Source organism: Narcine bancroftii, chromosome 2 (genome assembly GCF_036971445.1).
Source record: "Narcine bancroftii isolate sNarBan1 chromosome 2, sNarBan1.hap1, whole genome shotgun sequence".
NCBI lineage: Eukaryota > Metazoa > Chordata > Chondrichthyes > Torpediniformes > Narcinidae > Narcine > Narcine bancroftii.
In genome coordinates, this window is record NC_091470.1 from 227,264,563 (window position 1) to 227,281,063 (window position 16,501).

The window sequence follows — 16,501 nt, forward strand, 5'->3', positions numbered from 1 at the left end:
GATTTACCAAGGCCCCACAAAAAAATGGAATCTGGCAATTGCCACACGGGGTTGTGGGATCTGGACTAGAAGAAACACGGAATTTTTAATCCATTATTTCACATTCAGCACTACTGAAGGTGGAGGGGGAACCATGTTGGGCTGTAATTTGGGCATCAGTTGGCCTGCCCTGAGTTGAAATATATCATGTAATATGTTATTTACGTGACGTTAAAAGATACCTTTGATGCTGTTTCAGTCTCCGGAGCCTCTCGGCCGGGGGAGGTGGGGGAGGGAAGAGGTACCGTTCGGGGGATGCGACCTGAGCGAAGCACTTTGACCTCCACGGCGTCTGCAGGTAGAATTCCCCGCAGTGTGAGTGGCACGTAGCCCGCCGATGACGTCCTGAGATTCCATCCGTTTCCGGTCAGTTGGGACAGAGTCGACGACCGGCTGAACTTGGGAATTCTATCCGTGAGTGTCATATACAAGCTATCAGATTGACTAACGTGTCGTGCATTTGTTCTATTGAAAGCAGGGCGTATTTTTTTTCCTTTAAATTGAAATGTTAAACGTGCTCATTTTTACCGCCGTTCGGTAATGAGGGCTTGGCCGTTTCCATGGAAACGCGTGGCCCAGGGAAATGCTGTTTAAGTGTTCGGGGTGTTCTTCAATTTATTATAGGGTACAGTCATTATGAAGTGAGTCGGACTTTAAGCTAAGTAGGTAAAAATGTAGTTTCACCGCTGCAAAGCATAGGTGTTTGAAAATCATGCGGTTATCCCTCATGAGAGTGGCAGCTGTTCCATAAATCTCCTCCACCCCTGCTTCGTGTGCAGTCTAGTTCCTGTGTTCATTCCGCTCGTTGAGTTTACATTGGCAGAGCAGTCCAGTTCTTTCAACCCAAACTAGATTTTAGTCACAACAAGTTATGTACAAAAGGAACGCCGTTCAAAGTCTCTTCGTTCCCTTAGCGTCATAGCCATGTATTTCCATCACTGTGCATTGCTCCATTCATTTTCTATTTCGCAGCACTGCCACCACTGTTGCACCTTGTCGTTACTTCCCCTCCCTCTCTGCCTCTCACTGCCCAGTGACGGTAGGACTCTGGACCAGCCATTCTCAATGGGGGCCACAGCACATTTAAGGGGGTGGGGTGGGGGAAATCTCCCAGTGGCCACCCATTTCAATTCCCCAACCCATTCCCTTGCTGGCATATCTGTTCGTGGTCTCATGCTCTGCTAGACTGAGACCACCTGCAAATTGGAGGAACAACACCTTCTGACTGGGCACCCTCCAACCAGATGGCATTAATATCGACCAATAGCTTTCATTTAAACCCCCCCCCCTTCATTTCTCCCCATCACCTTCCCCATCTGCCTCTCCCTCCCTTTTCCCTGTCTCCTTTCACACAGACATAATAAATTCTTCCCTTATCAGATCCATCTTTAGTTGATCTGAAAAAAAACACAAATGCTGGAGAAATGCAGCAGGTCACTGCGTTCACTGCATTCCACTAACCAGCTTACCTTACCCCCCCCCCCCCCCCAGCTTAACTAATCATTCCAGTTCCTACTTTTTTTTCTCCACCGAGCCTAGACTCCTCCCCCTTCCTGCTTTGCTCCCCCTCCACCTATCATCTTCCACACTCACCACCCCACCTTCCCCCTTTTGTTCAGACATCTCTCATGTTCCCCCATACCTTGACAAAGGGCTTAAGCCCAAAATGATGGTGATGTATCTTTACCTTTGCTACATAAAAGCACTGTTTGACCTGAGTTTCTCCAGCATTTCTGTGTGGTTTTTTTTTTCCCACTTAACCATGGTGTCAACAGAATCCTGCGTTTTACCTCTTTTGTTGATCTGGATTCCTCACCTGGCATGCATTGACTGTATTATGAGATTTCCTGCTTTATGCTTATTCTGGATACTCCTTGAAGAAGGGCTCAGGCCCGAAACGTCAGCAACATATTTTTGTCTTCTATGAACGCTGAAAGACCAGCTGAGTTCCACCAGCATTTTGGAATGTTTTTACTATCATAGCATCTGCAGTCTTTCATGTTTCACTCACATTTAAGGGGGGACATGGACTGCAATCATAAAATATTTCCTGTGTAGGGGAGAAGTATGGAATAAACCAACTAAGCTTGACTGCTTCACAGGGAAGGGGGCCTGTAAACTTTGAGCAGAGCCCTAAGGAAGCCATAACCAAAAAATAAAGGGTTGAGAAGGGCTGCTCCAGAAGACTGTGGTCCTTACCCCACAGCATCCTCGCATTGGCTTCACCAAGCTTCAGTGCATCCCTCAGTGCATACTCCTGCAGCCTGCAATGTGCCAGTCAGCGGCATTTACTCACAACTTCTATATGTGCTCAAAAACCAACAGGTTTCAGGCAAATCAAAGGGCATTTTTCACCAAGTTGATAGTCTTCCAGACATTTTGAATGTTTGACTCTGTGACTTGAAATGGAATAAGAGCATGGCTGACCTGTTTTCTCATCACCTCTTCATTTGCTGAGTATCTAAAACTCTATTGATCTCTGCCTTGAATATACTTAGCTGTTTTGTCAATCTTCAATTTACACTTGTGGAGCGCACAGTAATCACATCAACATGATGGAGTGATTAAACAGCTTTAATTACCAAAAACCTGAGCATTACTGATACACTACTTGGCCAGGTTCCAGGTACAGGAGCAAGAGCGGGCAAGTCCTGGCACTCCGGCCTTTATTGGGAAATCTGGGGAGGAGCCAATGGAGGAGTTAGGGAAGGTCAGGAAGGTTCGGATAGGCCAGTCCATATATATATGCAAATGCCTTTCACCACAACACTACAGGCTTTTTTTTCTCACGATTTGTCGTTCCTTTTTGAAAGCCATAATTGAACTTTTTTGGATTAATTTAAGATCATTACATATTGCTTGAAAAGTTTCTCCTCCTGCGCCCCCTTTGGCTTTTGATCTTTCTGCAGGTATTTATCCAACTCTCCATGATGTCCTTAAGATGCTCTCTGAGTCACATCACTTCACCAGCTGAACTTTGGCCCCTACACTATCACAGACATTCTCTTTCCATCACTTCTCCTAGGTAACTTAAGAACACTTTTTTTCACTTTTCCCAGTCCATCATGAAGTGAATGAAGTGTCAGTGTCTTAAAAGGTTGGCCTCAGAGGATGCTTCCAAAATTTTATTTTAATTTTGGATTAACTATTTTTTTGGGTATAATTTTTTAGTCTCTTACTTTCTTCATTTATATGCTACCCATCAGCTACATCACTGACAGATTCCATTTAATCAAAAAATGATTGACATGACATACCTGTGCTGTTACAAATTCTACCTTGTGTGCATCTTGAATATAATCTTTCCTGCATTGACAGCTTTTCTATGGTACATTGAATAAAGTTAATTGGCAAAAGCAACATTTCTGAGAAAGCTTTACTATATGCAATGAGTGGATACCATATGGAATACATTGTTGTTGCAGCAGTGGAGGAAGACTGCTTCACAATTCAGTAGGGAATTGATCAAGCATCTGACAGGAAAATTAAAACAAAATGCTGGAGAAGCTCAGCAGGTCAAAAAGTGTCCTTTATGTAGCAAAGATAAAGATACATAACCAAAGTTTCAGGCTGAACCCCTTCATCAAAGTATGAGAAAATGCCAGCAAGCATCCGAACAAAAGGTTAGAAAGGGGTAAGGGGGGGTGGCAAGGCAGGAGATGATAGGTAGAGAAAGGAGGGAGGGGGACAGCAGCAATGAGGGGGAGAGGGGGGAATGGTAGGGCTGTGTGGGTGGAAGAACAGGAAGGGGGGAGGGGAAAAGAAAAGGCAAGCAGGTTTAATGGAAAACAGTAAAGTCAATGTTCATGCCATGTGGCTGGAGGGTGCCCAGCCACAAGACCCATACCACCAGATTGAGGAACAACTGTTACTACTCCACCGTCAGACTCCTAAACAACAGACTTAATCAGAGACTCATTTAAGGACTCTTATTTTGCATATTATTTATTACTGAATATTTATTTTTTTCTGTATTGCATTGTCAGTTTGTTTACATTTTTCTTTGTTTACATTTCTCTCTTTTGTATATGTAGAAATTCTGCCAGATCCATGCAAAAAGAATCTGAGGGTTTTATGTGACAATAAATCTGAACTTTGAACCTGATATAAATGGCATGGTCCTCTAGGCATTTGTGATTCCAACCCTCTTGTATGTTTTCAAGGCATAGGCTACCTATGTTTGGCACCTCATGCGCTGGAGAGATGCCACCAATGCATGGTCCACAAAATTTTCCACTTTCACTGGCAGGAATATTTGTTTCTTCTCGTGGGCAATGTCATCATTACTGTGGCTGTAATTACACTAGAACAACTCCAGTAGGCAAACTTTATCAGTAACATACCCAACATTGAATTCCATCAATCATTGATCTGTTTAGAGTTCCTGAAAAATTGTAATGTCCCATCGTCTAGTGGAATTCCATAGTCCATGGTCATTCAAAATGGAAAAGGAACATTTGGAATGGAATTGACAATCTCAGGTTCATGTGTTCTGAGCACATGCAAACCACCTGTTATGCAGGAGAGAATTCATTATTTCTCACTAATCCACTTGTTGAGCATCTGTCCCTCCTGCAAAAGAGAATGAATATTCCATGTTAACTTCATTGGCCCTTTCAGAATCCATAGAACTTGAATGGAAAAAATGTTATCCACAATTCCAAAGGAGTAATATGAAGAGTTTCTGAATTTTTCTTAGCCCAACTGATTCCTTGTACTCTTTGTAGCGATTGCGTGGTGAAGAATGGCACGCACACCAAAGCCTTGAAGTCAAGAATGGTTTATTGCACTGGCCGTTGCATTTATAGGAACCCCAGTTGCTGACATCAGGGCCCTGTGTTATCAGAGTACCGACCTGGGATTGGTCAGCATTCCCGCCACAGTTCCTTGTCTTCCCATCATGCGGGAGGTCACCTGGGACCTTGGCTGGTGTCGCCTCCAGGTCCATGCGGTCGCCACGTTTGTTGGCCATTTTGTGGGTTGGTTTTTTTTCTCCGTGTGCGGGCCACTACAGTATCTCGATAGTTTGTTTAGAGTTAAGACCATGGTTTTGAACTTAGTATTTTAGTATCTTTGATTACTCTTTTCCATAAGCCTCCTTACTACACTAAGTGCTATTCTCTGCAAACTTGCTATCTGTGTATCTGCATAATCATAAGTTTGGCCATAGATTACTGGGAGTGTTGGCAAATATAGTGTAGATCTCTAGGGCTCTCTCCTGTGATGTCTAATGAACCTTGTTTGCCATGAGATCTATTACATTTGTTTCCTGTGCTGGCATATATTAATATGCAGTGCGTGGCCAGAGTTGAGGTCAGCTTATCCATACTGAACAATGTGCCCTCCAGCTTTAGTTCCATTTGACTGCATTAGGACCAGACTCCTCCAAGTCCCTCTCATCCACGTACTGTATTTATTCAAGTGTTTCTTAAAGGACGTCAGTGTCTGTACTATTTTGTCTGGCAGCTTGTTCCATATTCCCTCTCTTTAGTGAAGAACTGTCCCCTCACCTACCTTCTAAATTGCATCCCCTCTCCTTAGATTCTCCTACTTGAGGAAACAGATTGTCACGATTCACCTTATTGATGCCCCTTCATTATTTTATAGGCCTCAATAAGATCCCTCTCAACCTCCAGCCCCTAAAGAAAGCAGGCCTTGATATTCCAGTCTCTCATGATCACTCAACTTCCCTAATCTTGGCAATGTCTTCATAAACATCTGTATTCTTTTCTACTTACATTATCCTTCTACAGCACACTGACTGAAACTGTGCATAACATTACAAGTGTGGCCTCAACAACTTCTTGTATAACTTCAACATGACTTCCCAACACTTGTAATCAATGTCCCATCCAATGAAGGCAAGCATCCGAAACGATCTCTTCACTACTTGGATTTTTTTCAAATTTAGTGGCGATCCTAACAATTACTCTCCAAGGTGCTTATTTTGTCATTGCGTGAAGAATTCATGAGTTGTATGGATAAAAAGGGTTGGGATAAATCTAAAGGTAAATGGGAAGCGGAAATTGGTTTTATTTTTTCCAAGGATGATTGGTCAGATATTTGTTATGATAGTGTAACTAGACTGATAAATGCACACTATGTAATGATTAATTATAATTTTTTACATCAATTATACTTAACACCTGAAAAGCTAAAAAAAAATATGGTTTTCATGAATCAGATTTGTGCTTTAGATGTGGTAACGCTGTTAGAACTTTTTTTCATGCAGTTTGGTCATATATCTTTTTGGAAGAAAGTACAATTGTTTCTGGAATACCTGTATAAGATTAAAATACCTTTAGATCCGACAGTATTTTTATTGGGTAGTTTGCAACCTCTGAAAGGTCTGGGATTAGATAAATTTCAACTTGCTTTTGTATATTTCGCATTATCTGTTGCGAAAAAATGTATTGCTAGTACGTGGAAAGATACGAATATGATTGATATTAATAGATGGCATAATGAGATGAAATATTGTTTAATAATGGAAAAAATCACATGTTTCGCGTGATAACTATAGTTTTTTTATTAATAAGTGATTGTTATATTCAGAATATTTATATTTTGATTTACATTGATTAGATCTTAATATGTATGTTTAATTTTTCTTTATTTTTTTTTCTCTTTATGGCTCTCCTTAGGAGAGTTGGCTGAAAGGTGGGGGTGGTTCTCTTTTTTTCTCTTCTTTTTTTCTTTTATATATCATTCATGTTTAGTTTATTGTTATATATGTTACTTATTATCTGTATTTTGAACGAATAAATAAAGTTTTTTAAAAAAAAAAGAAAGAATTCATGAGTTGACTTCGAGTAAAATACCCTGAGTTGACAAAGGGGACGTGTGACATGTAGTTCAGGAATATAAATCAACCAAGAGAATAATAATTAATGACAGGATACTGCAAGATGTGGAGGAACACACATAACTGAAAGTAAGAGAGCGGGTGAATAAATCCAGTGAAAGGCAGATGGAATGCTGGTGGGTAGTAGAGGCATTGTCAAAAAGCCTAACTTCACAAAACAGATTCAATTTAAATTGGGCTAAGGAATTTCTGGTTTGCAGCAATGCTAATGTAACTTCTCCAGAATTGAGGCATAAAGGGGAAAATTAATTGATTGGTAGCCAGCAGTAATACTGAATTATGCACGAACAGCCAATTCAATAAGGTTTTCTCTTAATTGCCAACAATAGACCTGGGAGACAAATATTTGATGATAGAAACTCTCAAAATCAGATCGTTGCTATAATTTGTAAACCTTTAGGGTCCCAACACCCAACCCCAACCAACCAATTTTCCCTTGCAACCGCTGCAACCGTGCCTGCCTGTCCCGCAACAGACTTGTCAGTCACCAATGAGCCTGCAGCAGTCGCGGACATACCCCTCCATAAATTTTCGTCCGCGAAGCCAAGCCAAAGTGTCCCTATTCAAATGAATTGATTGCCAGCTCACTTAAAAAGCAGCACTGTTGATGTACAGATAGTCCCCAACTTACGATGTTCTGACTTGCAATATTTCAACATTATGATGGTCAGAATCTGTTTTGAATAAAGGTAAATCAGGGTCTAACTGTATCATTATGGTTGGTTTTCCTTCTCTGAAGGAAACGTTTCGGTCCAATCAGCACATGCAGATTGCTTTCCACTGCCACCACTCCCCCAAAGTGACATCATTTTGGTGCTCCTCATTGGGAACCCAATACCATTTTTTTTTAAAAAGGTGATTTGGAAAATGTGCAGATTGCCGTTGCTGGGGAAGAAGAGAGAGTGAAGACAATCTGCACACTTGTTCCAAATCACAACATAGATTGTGAGATGACGCAGCTGCCCCTAGTTACTCAGCGCCATGAGGAGAAGATGGTGGGGGGTGGGGGAGGAGGGAGTGCCAAGAGCAGGGTCATCTTGCTACACCCCGACTTGCAATAATTTCAATTTACAGTGCGAGTCCTGGAACCGAAACCCATCATAAGACGGGATCTATCTGTATTGGCTAAATGATCTACTGTGGTGTACATGGGGCAGAAGTTGTTTATTTATTTTCACTCTAGACATTATTATCTCCTCTAATTTATTAAGATTGTAAAGAAAGCAACTGCATCCAAAGCAATCATCAATCTTTCATTGATGATAAAGTTTCCAAGTTCATTTATTTATCATCTGATTTAACTGTAGAAGCAGCATTCTTGGGTGCAAAAGCAGTGCCAACACATACAAACTACATATGGACAGAATCTATATACATGTCTTATATAAAAATATTACAAATAAATATCATGAATAAATAGTAGATTCACAGGGAATTGTTACAGCAGTTCAACAATCTTACTCCCCAAAAAAGGTGGCACTGCCAGAGCTGCTATAATGGCACTGCTGGCACTGGTGCAGATCCATAGGGAGGGGGGAGCAGAGACACAGCATTCTCATGGGATCCAGCCACCCAGTCTGACTGCTGATGGCTCTGTACAATCTTTAAAAAGCCTTTAATTGGTGTTTTGTTTAAAATCTGCGATCCCGGGGTCTGCACCCAAGATCGTAGCATCTATGATTGTCAGCAGCCATGAAGGGTTGCAGATACTGGGTTGCACAGGGCACCAGAACATGGAGAGACCACCCCACCCTCACCCCGGTCTGAGAAGGAGAGCAGAGGAGATGACCCATGGGATGCTAACTACGGATTTCAGCTGAAGGACCCATACAGGCATCAGGCTGTTGGTGACAAGGCGAGGAACCCATGGAGGCTGTGGGCTGCTGGAGACTGCAGTCATGGGACTCGCACCAGGCTGCAGAGTGCTGCTGACTGGCTCAAGGGATACCAGGTAACGGAACCGGAATACGTGAGGGTGCTGAAGGGTTCCTAATCATATTAGAGGTTTGGATCTGGAGCTCAGGTTGATGATGGTTTGGACTGGACTGTGTGGCTCTGGAGGCTGCGGGAGTGCTGAAGGCAAATCCACAAACACTTATTGATTCTAGGGAGAACTCTTTTGGTTCTCTTTCTCTGACTTCAAGAGGCTCTTCAGGCAATTTCTGCCAATGGCGAATCTGTCTGCTCTGCATCAGACAAAAGGCAATTTTGTGTAATATGACACTGTTCATATTACATGACAATAATTTGAATCTTGAAAAAACTCTCCCTTGGCCTGGTGGTTCTGGTTCTAGTACTTCTGCATCTCTTCCCCAATGAGAGTAGCTAGAAGATGCTGTGTGTGATGTGGTAGGGGTTCTTACAGATTTTGTGAGCCCCCTTTAAATAACTATCCTGGTAAATCACATTGATGGGTGGAAGGAGATCCCAGTAATCCTCTCTGCTCTTTTTATGGTCCATTGGGTTGACTTCTGATTGGATGCTGTACAGTAACCGTCCCACATTGTGATGCATCTGGCCAGGATGCTCTTGATAGAGCTCCTGTAGAAAGTTGATGAAATGGTGCTTGTTAGCCTTGGCTGCCTCATCCTTCTAAGGAAGAGCATTTACTCCCAATCTCCCCTGATGTCTTTCATATTGTTTTCATAACATATCAAAAATTAAATATACTACTGCAATATGACTAATGTATCCAATTATTACATTTTATACCTTGACTATTAGAAGAAAAATATTCCATATAACTTTTCAAACATCTTACCAACTTGGTCTGCTACCTTCAGGAATCTGTGTTCCTCTACACTTTGTATTATCCTCCAATTAATTATGTATTCCCTTGCCAGTTTCCATAAATACATAGTGTCACACATTTCTGGTTTGAATTCCATTAGCCACTTTTCTATCCACCAAATGAAGTCTATTTTTATCTTTTGTCAGTCTATGGCTTTCTCCTTCATTATGAGCCATAACATTCAATTTTGTCCTTTGTAGGCAGAAAAACATTTATAATGGTGTGTCATCTTAATTCTGTTTTTCAGATATATCCTTTGCGTTTTTTATTTTAAATTTAGACATACAACATGGTTACAGTCCATTTTGGCCCATGAGTCCATGTTGCCCAGTTTTTTACCAATTAACTTACATCCCTGGTACATTTCTTGTTCTTTTTTATACCTTTATGCTATTCTTTCTTATGCTATTGCTGGGTGATAATATCCAAAAATGTATTTGCTAACAACAATCAGTTAGACATAGACATACATACAGCATGGTAACAGGCCCTTCTGACCCATGAGCCTGTGCCGCCCAAATATTGTACAGAAAAACCTTTGGTATCCAGCACCTATGGGGATTGGTAGATGCCGGATAAGTGAGTTTTCTGGTTGCTTGAGACTTACTCTTACAATGCCTAACTAATACACCTGGATTAAGAATAAACAGTTTAAAAGACAAAAATACTATACTGTACTTACACTGAACAAACTTCACTTGCATAAATATATAAACCTTGAAGCATTTTACTTTATTTTCAGTTACATTCTTTGAAAACATTTAATCATAGCTGCATCTGCAGATTCCTCCCCTCCATGGAGCCGTCCGAAAGATGAATCATAAAATTATGGATAATTATCTCTCCCCCACATCCAAATTTACAGATAAAACCTTTGACCAGTGTGATTATTAATAAGCAGGGATAAGGAGACACTTTGAGAGTGCCCCCCAACGGCGAGTGGCATCAATCAGCTCTTCATCCTGGGTGATGCCCTTTCTGTTTCATGCATCTTTATTCAAACAGCTGCCACAAACAAAGCACGACCAAGGCCCTCCACTGGCTAAATATTTGCTCCCATCTACACCAAAGGTTTACGAGTTACTTCAGAGAGCATTTACTTTTACAATTTTAAACTTTTTTGCCAGTTGCTTGAGGTGCCCGTTATTAGAATTCTGGATAATAAGGGTTTTACTGTACACTAAAATTTACCTACAATCCCATATATTTTGAAGGGTCGGAGATATGGGGAGAATATACAAATTCCTCACAGATAGCGCTGGATTTGAACCCCAATTTCTGGCACTGCATCTAACCATGCCGCATATCTACATAGAACATTACAGCACAGAAATATACCCTTTGTTGCTTCTTGTATGTGCCTAACTATTTTTCTGCCTAGTCCCACTGACCTGCAACTAGTCCATAGCCCTCCATTAACCCTCCCCCCACCCCCCATCCATGTACCTGTCCAATTCTTCTTCAGTGTTAAAATTGAGCCTGCAATCACTACTTCATCTGGGTTCTCATACTCCCACCACCCACAGTGTGAAGGAGTTCCCCCTAAAGTTTATCCCTTTCACCCTTAATCCATGTCCTCTGGTTTGTATCTCACTTAACCTTGGTGACAAAAAGCTTACCTACAGTTACCCTGTCAATACCCTTCATTATTTTAAATACCTCTATCAAATCTCCTCTTATATTTCTACACTTCAGGGGAAAAAAAAGTCCTAACCTTTGAAACTAATTTCCTGAAGTCCAGGCAACATCTGAGTAAATATTCTCTGCACTCTTTCTATCTTATTGCTACCTTTCCTGTAGTTAGGCGACCAAAACTGCACACAGTACTCCAAATGTGGCCTTACTAATGCCTTATACAACTTTACCATATCATTCTATCTCCTAGACCCAATGTTGATTTATGAAGGCCAGTATGCCAAAAGCTCTCTTCACAACCCTATCTACTTGTGGTGCCACTTTCAGGGAACTATGTATCTGTATTCCCAGATCCTTCTGCTCTACAGGACTCCTCAGTCCCCTATCATTCACCATGTATGTCCCTTCTTTGTTTGCCTTTCCAGAATACAACACCTCATACTTGTCTGCATTAAAATCCATCTGCTATTTTTTTAGCTCATAATTTCAACTGGTCCAGATTCCTCTACAAGCTTTGAAAACCTTCCGCACTGTCCACAATGCTTCCAATCTTTGTGTCATCTGCAAACTTGCTGATCCAATTTACCACATTATCTTCCAGATCATTGGTATAGATGACAAACACAGATCCCTGAGGCATACGACTAATCACAAGCCTCCAGTCTGAGAAGCATTCATCCACCATCACTTTCTGGCTTCTCCTGTATAGCCAATAATGAATCCAGTTTACTACCTCACTATGAAAATGTCTGAACCTTCCTGACTAACTCCCATGTGGGACCTTGTCAAAAACCTTACTAAAGTCCATGTAGACAATATCCACAGCCTTTCCATAATCAGCTCTCCTGTTAACCTCTTTGAAAAACTCTATCAATTGGTTAAACATGACCTACCATGTACAAAGCCATTTTGATTATCCCTAATCAGTCCATGGCTTTCCAAATACTTGTATATCTGATCTCTGAGAACACCTTCCAATAATTTACCTGCTATGTTGTCATGCTCACCGGCCAGGGTTACTTTTGGAGCCTTTTTTTCTGTCATCAAACTAATGTAAAACTTCTGACCTAAATTTTTGAACAAACAAAAAGTCTGAAGCTGAGCCTGATTATTCAGAACCCTCTTATTGGGTTTGACCTTATGATGAACTTTCAGCGACATATTTCTCCTATCACTAATACTGCCTACGTCCCCATAACAATGTCTAACTTCTAAACTGCCTTAGTTTATTTTACTGCAGAAACCATTTTCCTTTTGTTGACCCTCAAGTAGAGACTATTTCTGCACTGACCTTGCACCTTGTGTAATTTTAGCAAACGTATGCTTCCCATGTTTTAATTATTTGCAAATTTCTTTCATCTTTCTCACTTGTTGACATACAGATAATGTTTTAATTTTAAAATCCTTGATTTTTTTTTCTAGTTCCTCACATTTCATTCTCCATATCTAAATGATCTCTTCCAACCCAGAAAGTATTAAATGTTTTAGGGTCCTTCAGTTCTGGCCTCTTGTACATTCTTAGTTTTAATGAATCTGACCATTTTGAACCTTTCATAATGTGTGATCCGAACTGGGTCCATGGGTAAACTAGTACGAACCAGCTGGTGGTTGGGTATAAAACCTGTCCTGGAAAATGGGGACACAGAGTACATATGCTTTCTACACTTGATGTACAAAGGGTTAAGCAGTCCATCAATGCTTTCAACTGCCATGCTGCAGATAGTGGGAACTTCTTCTTATTGTACCCCTAATTGTGACTGTGGGGTGGTACAGTTAGTGTAACGGTTAACACCGGTAAGGAATTTGTACATTCTTTCTGTGTCTGCATTGGTTTTCCACGGTTGCTCTGGTTTCCACCCACCCTCCAAAATGTATGAAGTTGTTGGTTAATTTAGGTGTAATTGAGCAGCACACATTTAAATTGGTTTCCACCGTGTTGTAAATAAAATTTAAATTTAAATTAGTGCCATCTCTGAATGGAATATACAACCTTTTTTTACAATCATGTTATTGACTCCTGTGATAATATAAAAGGGGCCTATACAGATTCTATGGTACAATATTTCTCGGTGTCATTTTAAGAATATTGTCTTGATCCTAGAAATTCCAATGCATCCTAATTGGTAAACTAGATGGTTGAAGGAGGAATGCACGAATGATGAAGAACCAAAAACAACGATAATAAAGAACCAACTTGAGACCAGATCTGGTACACTGGTCCAGCTCTCAGCAGATTGTCTTCATTATAAAGCTGATGGTTCCTTGGGAAGGTACCATGGATGAGGCGCAAGAACAGAAGATACTACACTATAGAGTACTAATCTTGCTGCAGAAGCAAAAGAGTGTGACTGGAAAGTTAGTGTGCACCTGGTTGAAGTCGATTAAAGAGGATTTGTTGCCAAATCCATGACCAAGCTTCTGAGGGAAGTAGGAATCTCAGCCCCTCAGAAAGGCAATTAAATCCATATCCAACTCAGCAAAAACGAGCAGTCACTGGCTCTGGCTAAAAAGGAGGGATCCTACCTGGGTTCCAAATGCCTACTAGGAGAAATGGATGTGGGACACACACTCAGGTCTGATCAGCCTGTGGTGGGTCTGCTTTGGCAGAGGGTATCTTGTATTTAAAAGGCTGAAACATTCAATAGGGAATACAAATGAAGCTGTGTCTGATACTGGTTAATATTCCCTAGTTGCCAGCGTCCATTATTGTAACTGAGGCAACCAACCGTACTAACTCGATGAGAGAAGATCAATCTAACCAATACTGAAAAGTTAGGGATTGTAACACCTAGTCCTATATATCAACCTGTTGCAAACTTCTTTAACATCTGAGGCACATGATAATACATATTGCAATTGGATGTACATTGAACGATATTACTTGCAGGGTTAGAGTGGAGAAGTTTGACACATTAGTGGGAACCATTGGTAAGTTGGGGAAAGCAAAATTTCCAACCTGAGAACAGAAGACTGGGGAGAAAAGATTAATAGATATGGGTAATTGTGGGAGAAATTGGTATGTTGGGGCCAGGTGGGATAGAGATGAGGAGAGATTAGAGTAGTTAATGTCAGAAATAAAACTTCTCACACATGAGTCTCTTTAAAACTGATGACACGACAAGCTTTATTTACAAGTCTGCAGAGTTGGACTCAACTGGCTTCTCACCAGTTAAGCCCCGATACATACAGTGCATTGATTTTTATACCCTTATTGTTTGCCCTTCCCCTTCTTATTAATACTGTTTTAATTGGTTAGTATTGCAAAAGCATTCTAAGTATAACTGCATTTTTAATTATCACGTTCGTTACGTACGCTGTGAACTCTACATACACTAAATTCTGTTTCTCACCCTTCTTATCAATCTTTTGTCTCCTGCATGTCTCTCACTATGACCATGAAAAGATAGGTTTAAAAAAACATATCCAGCTGAACCTTTTGTCCTTGGCTGCTAGTAAGCTCCCTGTCCGTTCTGGCTTCCCTTTTTATGATTAATCATCACATTTTAACTTAAGTCATTTTAACCTAAATTCTCTATATAACAATCCACCCCTTTCTCTCTTTAAAATGTGTGTAATATATATAGATATGAATGGGGATTTTAACCTGGGGAAGAGAAACGTTTCATGATACATTAATCTCGTGCTGAAGTAAAATTCTAACGGGGTCTCCCAGTCCCCCTGGTTGCATAGCCTGTTGGACCATGGAAATCACCAGGCTGCGTAGACAGGGAATAATACAGGGCAAAATAAGTAGGAGGAATAAAATACCTCCGATGACCCACAAGAAGGTACGCCACCAGGTTCCCCCAAACCATTTGTCCATCCAATTTAATTGTGCAAAAGGATGCCAGGTTTGAACCGGTACATGGGACAAAGTACGAATATTATCAGCGATTTTTAGAATGGCTTGGCCATTATCATCAATCTGTAAGCAGCAGTTAGTCAAATTAAGCTTTCCACATACACCTCCTTCCGTGGCTAGGAGATAGTCTAGGGCCAGACGGTTCTGATATATAGCAGAGCGCATTTGACCTTGCTGGGATGCAAGTAATTGCAGGGCTAGAGCTGTTTGATTTGTAACAATTTCAAGGACTGCTTGCAAGCGAATAATGCGATTTAACATATAAATAGGAGTACGATAACCCCAGGATCCATCTTGAGCCCATGTAGCGGGACCATAATATTGAATTATGCGTTCTGGAGGCCAATCATCTCCTCATTGTACCAAATGTACCGTGCTAGAGCGGGGCTGACGGTGTAATGTATCAAAAACCTTCACTCCTAATTTATGACCGTGATCGTGGGGTAGGAGGAAAAATTCTGGGCGGATTATTCCTAGGAAACAAGTTCCACTCCACTGTGAGGGAAGACGAGTATAAGCTTTATTACCACATACCCAGAATAATCCATTTGGGGATACTCCATACCCCCTTTCCCAAACTCTTTTAAGAACGGGGTTTGATTGGTATGGTCCTGTGATGGTGGAACTGGTACAATTCCAAAACTGAATACTGCTATTAGACAGGGGTAGGCAATTAGTTTTAAAAACAGTGGATAAGAACCAAGTCAGGGGTTTAGGAAACCAAGTGAAAATACCAGGCGAAATGCGAATCCATACAGCCTTGCAGTGACTTTTTCCTACTGGGTATTTGCCGGTTCGTGAGAGACAATAAAAACCAGAGGGGACGTTAGAGAGAGACCAAGTTTCTCTTGATCTCGTTCGGTTAGTTGTCCAAATTCGGGAAATCATGGTCAATGAATTGAGGGGCTCCCCCCACCAAGGCCATTGCTCTGACATCCGTGGACCCCCGCAGACCCAACAATTGGTTACATTAAAAGTTCCTGCAATTTTAGTTGCAAGATCTACAAAAAGGTTATCTCCCCCAACTGCATGACTGAAACTTTCATGGTTATTTGGATGGACTCGAACTAAGTCCGGCTGTCTTAAAGGGGCAGGCATTTTCGAGTGTGGAGTGGAACTTTTCATTGGAACAGTACGCTGGTGTATGCAAAACCAGAGTCCATCAGGGCATGGTGGGCCTGAGTCACCCTTCCAACCGTTAAGAGGGAAAGGAGTGGTATTAGGAATCTGTATATAATGACCCATATTATTTCCTTCTTTTTCCACACAAGGGGTATATGGATGTTGGGTGGTATTTTCTGCCCAGCAT

At 41.1% G+C, this 16,501-nt stretch overlaps 1 protein-coding gene and 1 long non-coding RNA gene across 4 annotated transcripts in view; one reads left to right on the forward strand and one right to left on the reverse strand.

The window, feature by feature from the left end:
* Nucleotides 1-370, reverse strand: part of LOC138755115 (uncharacterized) — a 3,165-nt gene extending 2,795 nt beyond the window's left edge. Inside the window, exon 1 of the long non-coding RNA XR_011352033.1 lies at nt 222-370. This is a non-coding gene — a long non-coding RNA (uncharacterized lncRNA). The remainder of the gene's footprint in view (nt 1-221) is intronic.
* Nucleotides 242-16,501, forward strand: part of LOC138755112 (sperm-associated antigen 1-like) — a 115,078-nt gene continuing 98,818 nt past the window's right edge. For all 3 annotated transcript variants that reach the window (XM_069920425.1, XM_069920424.1, XM_069920426.1), the window contains exon 1: nt 242-453. The gene's annotated coding sequence lies outside the window, so the exon portion shown is untranslated. The remainder of the gene's footprint in view (nt 454-16,501) is intronic.